Raw genomic sequence first — 10,529 nt, 5'->3', positions numbered from 1 at the left:
GCTCGCCGGGCTCTGACACTAGCAGCGCCGCTCAGCCCGCTGCGGTCCCCGGGGGAGGGCGGGGATACAAAGCCCCGCGGCGCAGCCAATCAGATGTCTGTTTCCCAGGGAGGCGGGGACGACACCTCCCTCTGGGGCCAACCGCTCCACCAATCGGCTCCGGGAAGTGCCCGGGAACTCTGGGAGCTGTAGTCAGCCTTAAGCAAATGCTGCAAACTTTTGCAAGAGGGTTTAGTCAGATCGCTGGCAATACCAGACGACAGTGACAGCCCAGAGAGTCATTAGGGCTGCGTGATAAAAAGGGATTTTACCGGGCTGGGTCAGAGAGCCGGGTGTGAAATCTCTCTCAAGTGAATTCTTCATCTTTTCGGTTCCTGGAGGGACTGGTTAAGGTTTAGGAGAGGTTTGGTCCCCGTGTATCCAGTGGTGCTGAACAACCAGATCTTTGGAGGTTAGAGGACACAACCTTGTTACCCCTGGCTTTGGGGAGGACATCACGTCCAAATGTGCCAGACACGGAGAATTCGCCTTATTTGTGGAGTCTCTGGAAAAGCCTTCATTCCTTGAAATGCCACTGGTAACCTTATGTCTAACCTCAATCTCTATTGCTGCAGTTTTTCTACTTCTCCCTGGGAGCCTCCAGTCCTGGCTTCCACCCTTGCCACCCTCCTCGAAACTTTGTAACAAGGTGTTCTGCTGGGTCTATTCTCACCTCCCTAGCCACTCCTTCTCTGGCTCCTATTTCTCCACCCACTCCCTAAAACGTGGGTGCTCCCCTAGTTTCTGTTTTTATCCCTCTTCTCTCCAGACGTGCTCTCCCTGACCTCATCCAGTTCCTAGCCTTCAACTCCCTTCTTGCTAGGAAGTTGCCTCTACGTGCACCTTAAAGCTGATTTTATCTACGATTCCTTACAGTTTTATTTCACAGCTCCTTGTTTTGTTTCAATTTTAAAGTCATTGTTTATTCAAGACAAGGAATCTTGGCAGGGGCAAGGATGAACTAGACCCCCAAGGTCCCCTCTGAGACTGGGGGTCTCTAAATCTAGGCTTATGATTCCAAAGATGAGACTCTAACTTGGTCACTTGCCTCCAGCTTCTTGGGAGAAGAAAATTAATCTCACCCTCCCCTGAGCTCTTAAGGCACTTGGGCTGGGTCTCTGTTTTAACACATAAGACATTCTACCTTTTATTACGATTTCCTGTGTACATGTCTTATCTGACCCTTTTGATTATAAACTCCTTGAGGGCAGGGTCCACATCTTGACATCTTTGTCTCCTGCCCTATGCCACCTGGCACTATGTCCTGCCAATAATATGCCCTTGGTCACTGAATCTTCCTTCGCATTAAATTCTCTTCTAAGCCCTATCTCTGATTCAGCTACTATTTAGAAAATTTACTCTGTAACATCAATGTCCAGCTCAAAAAGATTCACTGGTATTTTATCAGCTACAGTATAAAGATCAAGCCCCTACATTGACATCCAAGGTTTGCCAAGATGTACCTCAACTTAAGCTTTCCATTCTTACCACCTGCCACAGCCATGTTCCTTGTTTGGCCTTTACACCTTTCTTCCAGTACTCCTCCTTACAAATCTCTGCTCGCTGAAATTGTATCCAGCATTCAATGCCTTCATTACTGTTTGTGGCCTGAAGGAAGACTTCAATTGCCATTCCTTCCAAAAGCCTTGCTTCTTCAGCTCAGCTGAAAGCAATCTCACCCACTCCTCAACACCTTCAACACTTTCAGCCTCTTTATACCCCTGGTCTCCATACTTGATGCAGCTTCAATATCATGTCTAAATGTCTTACCTCTTCCCTCCAACTAACAATGGAATATGTTACTGACCACTTGTACAAAGGGAGGAAACTCAAGGCAGAAACCGTATTGGTCTTTTTATCCCCCACTAGCATATACAGGCATACCTTGGAGACATGGCGAGTTCACAAATCACAATAAAGGAAGTCACACAAATTATTTGGTTTCCCAGTGCATATAAGTTATGTTTGCACTATACTGTAGTCTATTAAGTGTGCAATAGTATTGTGCTAAAAAACACAATGTATATATACCTTAATTAAAAATACTTTATTGCTAAAAATTTTAATGATCATCTGAGCCTTCAGGGAGAGGTAATGTTTTTGCTGGTGGAGGTTCTTGCCTTCATGTTGATGGCTGTTGACTGATCAGTGTGGTGGTTGCTAAAGGTTGGAGTGGCTATGGTAATTTCTTAAAAACAAGACAACAATGAAGTTGGCTGCAACATTGACTCTTCCTTTCATGAAAGATTTCTCTGTAGCATGCAGTGCATTTTGATAGCATTTTACCCACAGGAGAACTTCTTGCAAAATCAGAGTCAATCCTCTCAAATTTTGCCACTGCTTTATCAACAAAGTTTTTATAATATTCTAAATCCTTTGTTGTCATTTCAACAATGTTTACCAGGAAAAGTTTCTATCTCAAGAAACAATTTTATTTGCTCATCCATAAGAAGCAAATCCTCATCTGTTCAAGTTTTATCATGAGAGTGCAGTACTTCAAACACATGAATTTAATTCATGAAATCAATTCAATCAAGTCACATCTTCAGGCTCCATTTCTAATTCTATAATAGTTCTCTTGCTCTTTCCACCACATCTGCAGTTACTTCTTCCACTAAAGTCTTGAATCACCTCAAAATCATCCATGAGCATTGGAAACAACTTCTTCCAAACTCCTGTTAATGCTAATATTTTGATCTTGCATGAATCACAAATGTTCTTAATGGCAGTTAGAACAGTGAATCCTTTCCAGAAGGTTTTCAATTTACTTTGCCCATATCCATCAGAAGAATCACTATCCATGGCAGCTGTATAGCCTTACAAAATGTATTTCTTAAACAATAAGACATGAAAGTTGAAATTACTCTTTGATCCATGGGCTACAAATGGATATTGTGCTAGCAGATATGAAAACAATGTTAATCTCCTTGTATATCCCCCTCAGAGCTCTTAGGTGGTCAGGTGCATTATCAAGTAGTATTTTGAAAGGAATCTTTTTTTCTGAGCAGTAGGTTTTTTTGAGACAGAGTCTCACTCTGTTCCCTGGGCTACAGTGCTGTGGCTCAGCCTAGCTCACAGCAACCTCAAAGTCCTGGGCTCAAGCAATCCTTCTGCCTCAGCCTCCTGAGTAGCTGGTACTACAGGCATGTGCCACTGTGCCTGGCTAATTTTATATATATATATATATATATATTTTAGTTGTCCAGCTAATTTCTTTCTATTTTTTAGTACAGACAGGGTCTCACTCTTGCTCAGGCTGGTCTCGAACATCCTGAGCTCAAACAATCCTCCCACCTCGGCCTCCCAGAGTGCTAGGATTACAGATGTGAGCCACCACGCCTGGCCTGAGCAGTAGGTTTTAAGAGTGTGCTTAAGATATTCAGTTAACCATGCTATAAACAGATGTGCTGTCATCCGGGCTTCATTGTTCTGTTTATAGAGCACAGACAGAGTAGATTTACCATAATTCTTAAGGGTCCTGAGGTTCTCAAAATGGTAAATGAGCATAGGCTTTAACTTAAAGTCACCAGCTGCATTAGCTTGAAAGAAGTCAGTCTCTTCTTTGAAGCTTTGAAGCCAGGCATTGATTTCTCCTCTGCAGCTATGAAATTTCTAGATGGCATCTTCTTTCACTATAAAGCTGTTTCATCTGCATTGAAAATCTGTTGTTTAGCGTGGCCACCTTCATCAAAGATACTAGCTAGACCATCTGAATAACTTGCTGCAGCTTCTCAATCAACACTTGCCTCACCTTGCACTTTTATAATAAGTTATGGAGACAGCTCTTTCCTTTAACCTCATGAGCCAACTCAAGTTTGCTAGCTTACAACTTTTCTTGTAGCTTCTTCACCTCTCTCAGCCTTTCCAGAATTGAAGAAAGTTACCACTTTGCTCTGGATTAGGTTTTTTGTTGTTGTTGTTTTTGTTTTTTTGAGACAGAGTCTCACTCTGTTTCCCGGGCTAGAGTGCCATGGCGTCAGCCTAGCCCACAGCAACCTCAAACTCCTGGGCTCAAGTGATTCTTTTGCCTCAGCCTCCTGAGTAGCTGGGACTACAGGCATGCGCCACCATGCCCGGCTAATTTTTTCTATATAATTTAGTTGTTCGGCTAATTTCTTTCTATTTTTTTTTTTTTTTAGTAGAGATGGGGGTCTCACTCTTGCTCAGGCTGGTCTCGAACTCCTGAGCTCAAACAATCCACCCGCCTCGGCTTCCCAGAGTGCTAGGATTACAGGCGTGAGCCACCATGCCTGGCCTGGATTAGGTTTTGGCTTAAGGGAATGTTGTGGTTGGTTTGATCTTCTACCCAGACCACTTAAACTTTCTCCATATCAGCAACATGGCTGTTTTGCTTTCTTATCATTTGTGTGTTCAGTGGAGTAGCACTTTTCATTTTCTTCAAGAATGTTTCTTTTGCATTCACAACTTGGCTAACCGTTTGGCACAAGAGGCCTAGCTTTTGGCCAATCTTGGCTCTCAAAATGCTTTTCGGGGTAAGCTTAATCATTTCAAGCTCTTGATTTAAAGTTAGAGACATGTGATTCTTCCTTTTACCTGAACACTGAGAGGCCATTGTAGGGTTATTAATTGGCCTCATTTCAATATTGTGTCTCAGGAAATAGGGAGGCCTGGGGCGGGGTGAGAAAGAGAGAACTGACAGGTTGGTGGAGCAGTCAGAACACAAAACATTTATTTGTCAAATTGTCAAATTCACTGTTTTATGTGCATATAATTTGTGGCACCTCAAAACAATTACAATAGAAACATCAAAGATCACTGATCACAGATCACCATAACAGATGTAATAATAAGGAAACAGTTTGAGATATTTTGAGAATCACCAAAATGTGACACAGAGACATGAAACGAGCTCATGCTTTTGGAAAAATGGCGCTGGTAGACTTGCTTGATGCAAAGTTGCCACAAACCTTCGATTTTTAAAAATTGCAATATCCGTGTAGTGCAATAAAACAAGGTATACCTGTAAATATTTTTGAATGAATGAATATGAGTTACTCTGTAGAATAACCCTTTGAATTTTCAAGTGACTAAATCATTCCCAAAGCTTCACTTATAGTTAGCAAGGGGGAGAGGCTTGAGGAGGAAAGGCAAAAAATACTGATATTATCAATTAGATGATCTTTTGTGACCCAGTCTCCAAGAAACAAATGGTAGGAAGGGGCATAAACACTAACATTTACTGAGCTCCAGCAAGAATCCAGGATACATTTAATGTCTCATGTAACTCTCACGTCAACCTAGTGAAGTAGGCTACTATGTCTCCATTTGAGCAATGAGGAAACTGAGGCTGAAGAGGTGTGTTGGCCAAGGTCAGACAGCTTAGTAATATGCTGAGTAAGGATTCAAACCCAGTCAGGAATGACTCCAATGCAGAAACTCCACCACACCAGTGATGAGAAAAGGACATGAATATGTAAGAAGCGGGCTGGCACAAGAACTGGTGATTAAAGCAGATATACTAATTGGGAGTGAGAAACCTAACTGTCAAGTGGCCTATAATTGATGACCAACGCATCCCTCTTTGTAGGACGGCCTCCATGGGAAGCCAAATTATCATCTGAAGGTGGCTAGGGCAGCTGGAATCTGAGCAAAAGGAACAAGTGAAAAGTTGAATCATTGAACTGGCTCTACTCATGGCAAATCTGCTGGTCAGGGCTCCAGCTCCTTCCCTGCCTTTTTCACTCAGTAATTATTTATTTACCATCTAGTGTGTCCCAGGCACTGTGCTTGGCTCTGGAAATTCAGTGGTGAAGCTACCAGCCCAGCGGGGTATGGCAGGGTGCCAGTGGCTGGGCACATTCCTCCCCTCCCTCATGCCTTGTATTATATTTTTGGTTCAGTGAAGATCTCTTCCTCCTGTTGCCATACTCTCTCTACTCTTGCATCAGCTTCTTTGAGGCCATTGATTGGCCAAAACTATTTTTAGTCCTCAATCACACTGCAGTCTCAAAGATATGTCTAGATTGAGTTTGAAATGTTTTTGAGATTTCTTCAGCTCAGATCCTCTCTCAGATTATGATCCTAATGGGATTCTCATCTATTCTGTATTCATTCTTCCTGAATTAATTTTCTAATCCCAAATCCTGGGATCACTTTAGTAAGGACCTTGTACCAGGGCCATTTATCACCCCAGATGTCATTTTCTAAGCTCTTCTTATTTTCCTCTTCCACCCCTCAATCTCAGAACACAATCCACCCCCCCCCCAGGTTTCAGTAAAGAAGTTCCACTCCAATTGGTCTGATAAAGCCAAAGACTACCCACCCACCAAGCCTTATTCACACATTCATTCAATTACTCATTATGCAGGCATTGTGCTAGGTGCTGAGGGAAGTCCTTCCTGCACAGAGCTGACAAGCCCTGAGCTGTCAAGCTATTATACGTAATCAAAATTGAAATTGTCCCCTGGAGTTGTGCATTGGGGGTAGGACAACCACAGACTCCTGGAAACAGAGCCAACTATCTCCTTAGAGCACTTCCCAGGAGTCCGGCAACTCAGGTTCTAGTTTTTAGCCATGTGACCCAAATTGAATTTTTTTAAGCTCTTAGAATCTGTTTCCTTATCTGTAAAACAAAGGCATGGGCCTATAATCTCAGCACTTTGGGAGGCCAGAGGCCTGAGGATTGCTTGAAGCCAGGACTCAGAGACTAGCCTGGGCAACAGAGCAAGACCCCCTCTCTAAAAAGAAAACAAAAACAAGAACATATATATATATATATATATATATATATATATATTGCTGGGTGTGGTGGTGGTGCTTGCCTGTAGTCCCAGCTACTTGGGAGGCTGAGGCAGGTACATTGCTTGAGCCCAGGAGTTAGCGGCTGCAGTGAGCTATGATGGATCCACTGAACTCCAGCCTGAGCGACAGAGCGAGACCTTGTCTCTTAAAAAAAAAAAAAAAAAATTGAAATTTGCTCTAACCTTCCAGGGCCACTAATGGAGAGAACTGGTGTTGGGCAATGCATGTAACTCGCTTTCCTCCATTACATACTGAGGACAGAAACCTTCAAATTTGGAAAAGTTCACCCCTTTTAATAAATAAAATATTAAAACTAACCCACTGGGTGGTTTTGGGCAAATTTCTTAGTTCCAGTTTAGTTTTTTTTTTTTCGGCTGAGTGAGCCCTCAACGCCCCCTGTAGGCCAGATCCTGCTACAGCTCGGTCAGAGTGAACCTGGAAAGGGCTGACCCAGACCGTTTTGAGTTTATAGGATTGTCACATACCATGTCACCGCCTCTTGAAAAGAGGCCAGGCAACAGTTAAGTAAAGATCGTGTGGTTGTTGAAGATTCGCCCTGCTGCCAGCAAGGACCAGACTCCCCAAAGACTTCACAGGCTGAATGCACTTCCCATTGCTTACTCCCTCTCCCAGAGAGAAGGAATTTGCCCAAGGTCCCCTAGAAAGTTGGCCACAGAGTGGAGACTAGAATCTTGAAGTCTGGGCCCCGAGTCCAGGGCCACTTACACCTTAACAGGTTGCCTCAGGAGCCTCACATTTCCCGAGAAAACAACTACTCCCCTTTTTTCTTGTCTCCCCCCACCGCTCCACGCCCAGAGGCTGTAAACATCCCAGAGAGCCACCCTGAGGCCTGATCCTGAAGCATCGCCCCTGGCCCTTGCCACGACCCTGTCCCAAGCCTCCCTATCCTCGAAAAACTTCCGTACCCCCACCCTCTCCAAAAAAAGGCTAGACTTGGTATCGAGATATCGGAGTTGAAGGTTCCAGTTCCAACCCTGTGAGAACATGGGCAAGTCACTTCACCTCTCTCAACCTGTTTCCTGCTGTGTAAAATGGGGCACTAGTTTACCTCCATGGGGCTGCTGGGAGGAGAACTAATGCACACAAGCCCCTTAACAAGGCTTGATGCAGATTAAGTGTTCAATAAACTGTAGTTATTATTTATATTGTTACTATTCTTCTTTCAAAACTCAGTGACTGGCAGATAGTGGGTGCTCAAGAAAGGTGGCTATAACCATTAATATTTAAATGTTCGGAGCACGGAGCCTGCCATTTAGTAGCAGCTTAATAAATGGTGGCTGGGATTGTTTTTTGATCCGTGAGCGCCCAGTACGGTTTCACACCAAACGTCTCTTCAGCGAAAACTGCAGCACGCACTTTTTGCTCAGCAACAGGCTCCTCTTTCGTAAAGCGCGGCGGCCAATGAGCAGAAGAAGAGCGGGGTTTCTCGGCAGCCAATAGTAGCCCGCAGCTGCACGCCGGATAGGCGCAGGCGGGTTGCCAGGCTGATGACAGAAGCGAATCCCCGCGGCTGTTTGATGGGCGGGGCGTGTCTCCGAATTCTCCGGGCTCTGCCTATCAACCGGGCCCTGATTGGTGTGAACTGCGGCTGGCGGCCCCGCCTCCGCAGGAGGGAATCGGCAATGCCTCGCCTGCTTGTCATTTTTTCATTTTTTTTCCTTTTTCTTCTTTTCTTTTTAAAATTGAATTGTATTGCGATAAAATATACACATATAATTTATCATCTTTACCATTTTTAAGTGTACAGCTCGGTGGCTATAAATACATTTTATATTCTTTCCCCCCATCGCCCTCCTCCCTCTAGCCTTCCTCCTCCTCCCCCTCCCAGCTTCTGGTAACCACCAATCTACTATTGTCTATGCTCATGAGTTTTTCTTCTTTTATTTATTTTATTTTTAATTTTTTTTTGGAGACACCGCATAGTTCTGTCACCCAGGCTAGAGTGCAGTGGGGTGATCATAGCTCAGTGCAACCTGCAACTCCTTGAGGGCTCAAGTGATCCTCCCCAGGCCTCAGCCTCCGGAGTAGCTGAAACCACACAGCCAGGTGCCACCACATCCGGCTAATTTTCTTTTTCATTTATTTTTTTTTGTAGAGATGGGCAGCTAACTATTTTGCTAAGGCTGTTCTCGAACTCGTGGCCTGAAGTGATCCTCCCAGCTAGCCTCCCAAAATGCTGGAATTATAGGCATGAGCCATTTAAGACTCTTGATGCTAATTGTAAAACCTTAAGCAGTTTGTTTCCTTGCACATTATTGATGCCGAAGTTGGGCCTGGCACTGTGCTTGGGCGAGGGTGTGCGCGGGGCGGGGGTTGGCAGAGTACAGAAGTACAATGCCCAAAATCTGGCTGCCAGGATCAAACAGGTCATGAGACAGAAGGAAATATAAATAGCTCAGATAAATAAAGACATCCGAAAATACTCTGAGCAAGTGACTACTGGGCACAAAACTCTTGAGTGTTACAGGTCTTTTAGAATTTGTCTGGCAGGTTTTCTGGTTTTCACAGGAATGCCCTTTATGCAACATTTATTTATTTATTTATTTATTATGTTAATTATTTTATTTAGATAGAAGACACATTGGTATTCAAATTTTCTACATGTTTGAAGATACACAGTAGCACTGTACTTCTGCAAAAGTCACAAAAGCTCTCATAAAGTTTGTACTAAGGGTTTTGTTTAGAGCCTTACTAACTCTTTAAACACAGAGTTCTTAATGAAGTTTATCTGTTTTTTTTTTATTTCAGCATATTACGGGGATACAAATGTTTAGGCTACATATATTGCCTTTGCCCCACCTGAGTCAGAGCTTCAAGCATGTCCATCCCCCAGACGGTGTACACTGCACCCATTAGGTGTGAATATACCCATCCCCACCTTCCCCCTCCCATCTGCCCAAAACCTGATGAATGTTATTACTATATGTGCACTTAAGTGTTGACCAGTTAATACTAATTTGATGGTGAGTACATGCGGTGCTTGTTTTTCCATTCTTGTGATACATCACTTAGTAGAATGGGCTCCAGCTCTATCCAGGATCATACAAAAGATGCTAGATCACCATTTTTTTTTTCTTGGCTGAGTAGAACTCCATGGTATACATATACCACATTTTATTAATCCACTCATGTATTGATGGGTACTTGGGTTGTTTCCACATCTTTGCAATTGTGAATTGTACTGCTCTAAACATTCTAGTGCAGATGGCTTTTTTATAGAATGTCTTTTTTTTTTTCCTTTGGGTAGATGCCCAGTAATGGGATTCCTGGATCAAATGGTAGTTCTACTTGTAGCTCTTTGAGGTATCTCCATATTACTCTCCACAGAGAGTAATACTACTAATTTGCAGTCCCCCATTTTTTTTTTTAAATAAGGAAAAAGACTTTTCTGGCTCGCATTGTCCTGGTTGCACTTGGACATGCAATGGATCATAATTTGGTTTGTTAATATATATTATTCAGTCCTCTGGGTTTCAATTACTTACCAAGATTCAAAAATTGAGAGATTTCACATAAAGTCTCCAATTCATGAATTCTCTTAGAAAACAGGCAGATCTGGCAACACCAAGTCTGCATTCCAGGGGCCATCAGCCAGACTTAGTAACCAGGCTTGTCTTCTCCAGGTCTCAGTTCCCATAACAGTAACAAATGGGACACTTGACCCATTTACCTTACCCGCCTGGCCTCTGTAGGAACCTGAGTTTGAA

At 43.4% G+C, this 10,529-nt stretch overlaps 1 non-coding gene across 1 annotated transcript; it reads left to right on the top strand.

The window, feature by feature from the left end:
• The first annotated feature begins 9,278 nt into the window (after positions 1-9,278).
• LOC138391128 (U7 small nuclear RNA) lies at positions 9,279-9,340 on the top strand. The gene has a single exon (XR_011234749.1). It is a non-coding gene; the product is annotated as a U7 small nuclear RNA (small nuclear RNA).
• The last annotated feature ends 1,189 nt before the right edge of the window (positions 9,341-10,529 follow it).

This window comes from Eulemur rufifrons, chromosome 8, assembly GCF_041146395.1.
Source record: "Eulemur rufifrons isolate Redbay chromosome 8, OSU_ERuf_1, whole genome shotgun sequence".
Taxonomy (NCBI): Eukaryota; Metazoa; Chordata; class Mammalia; order Primates; family Lemuridae; genus Eulemur; species Eulemur rufifrons.
Note: the sequence above shows the minus strand (reverse complement) of the source record. Positions and strands in the feature narration are given on the sequence as shown.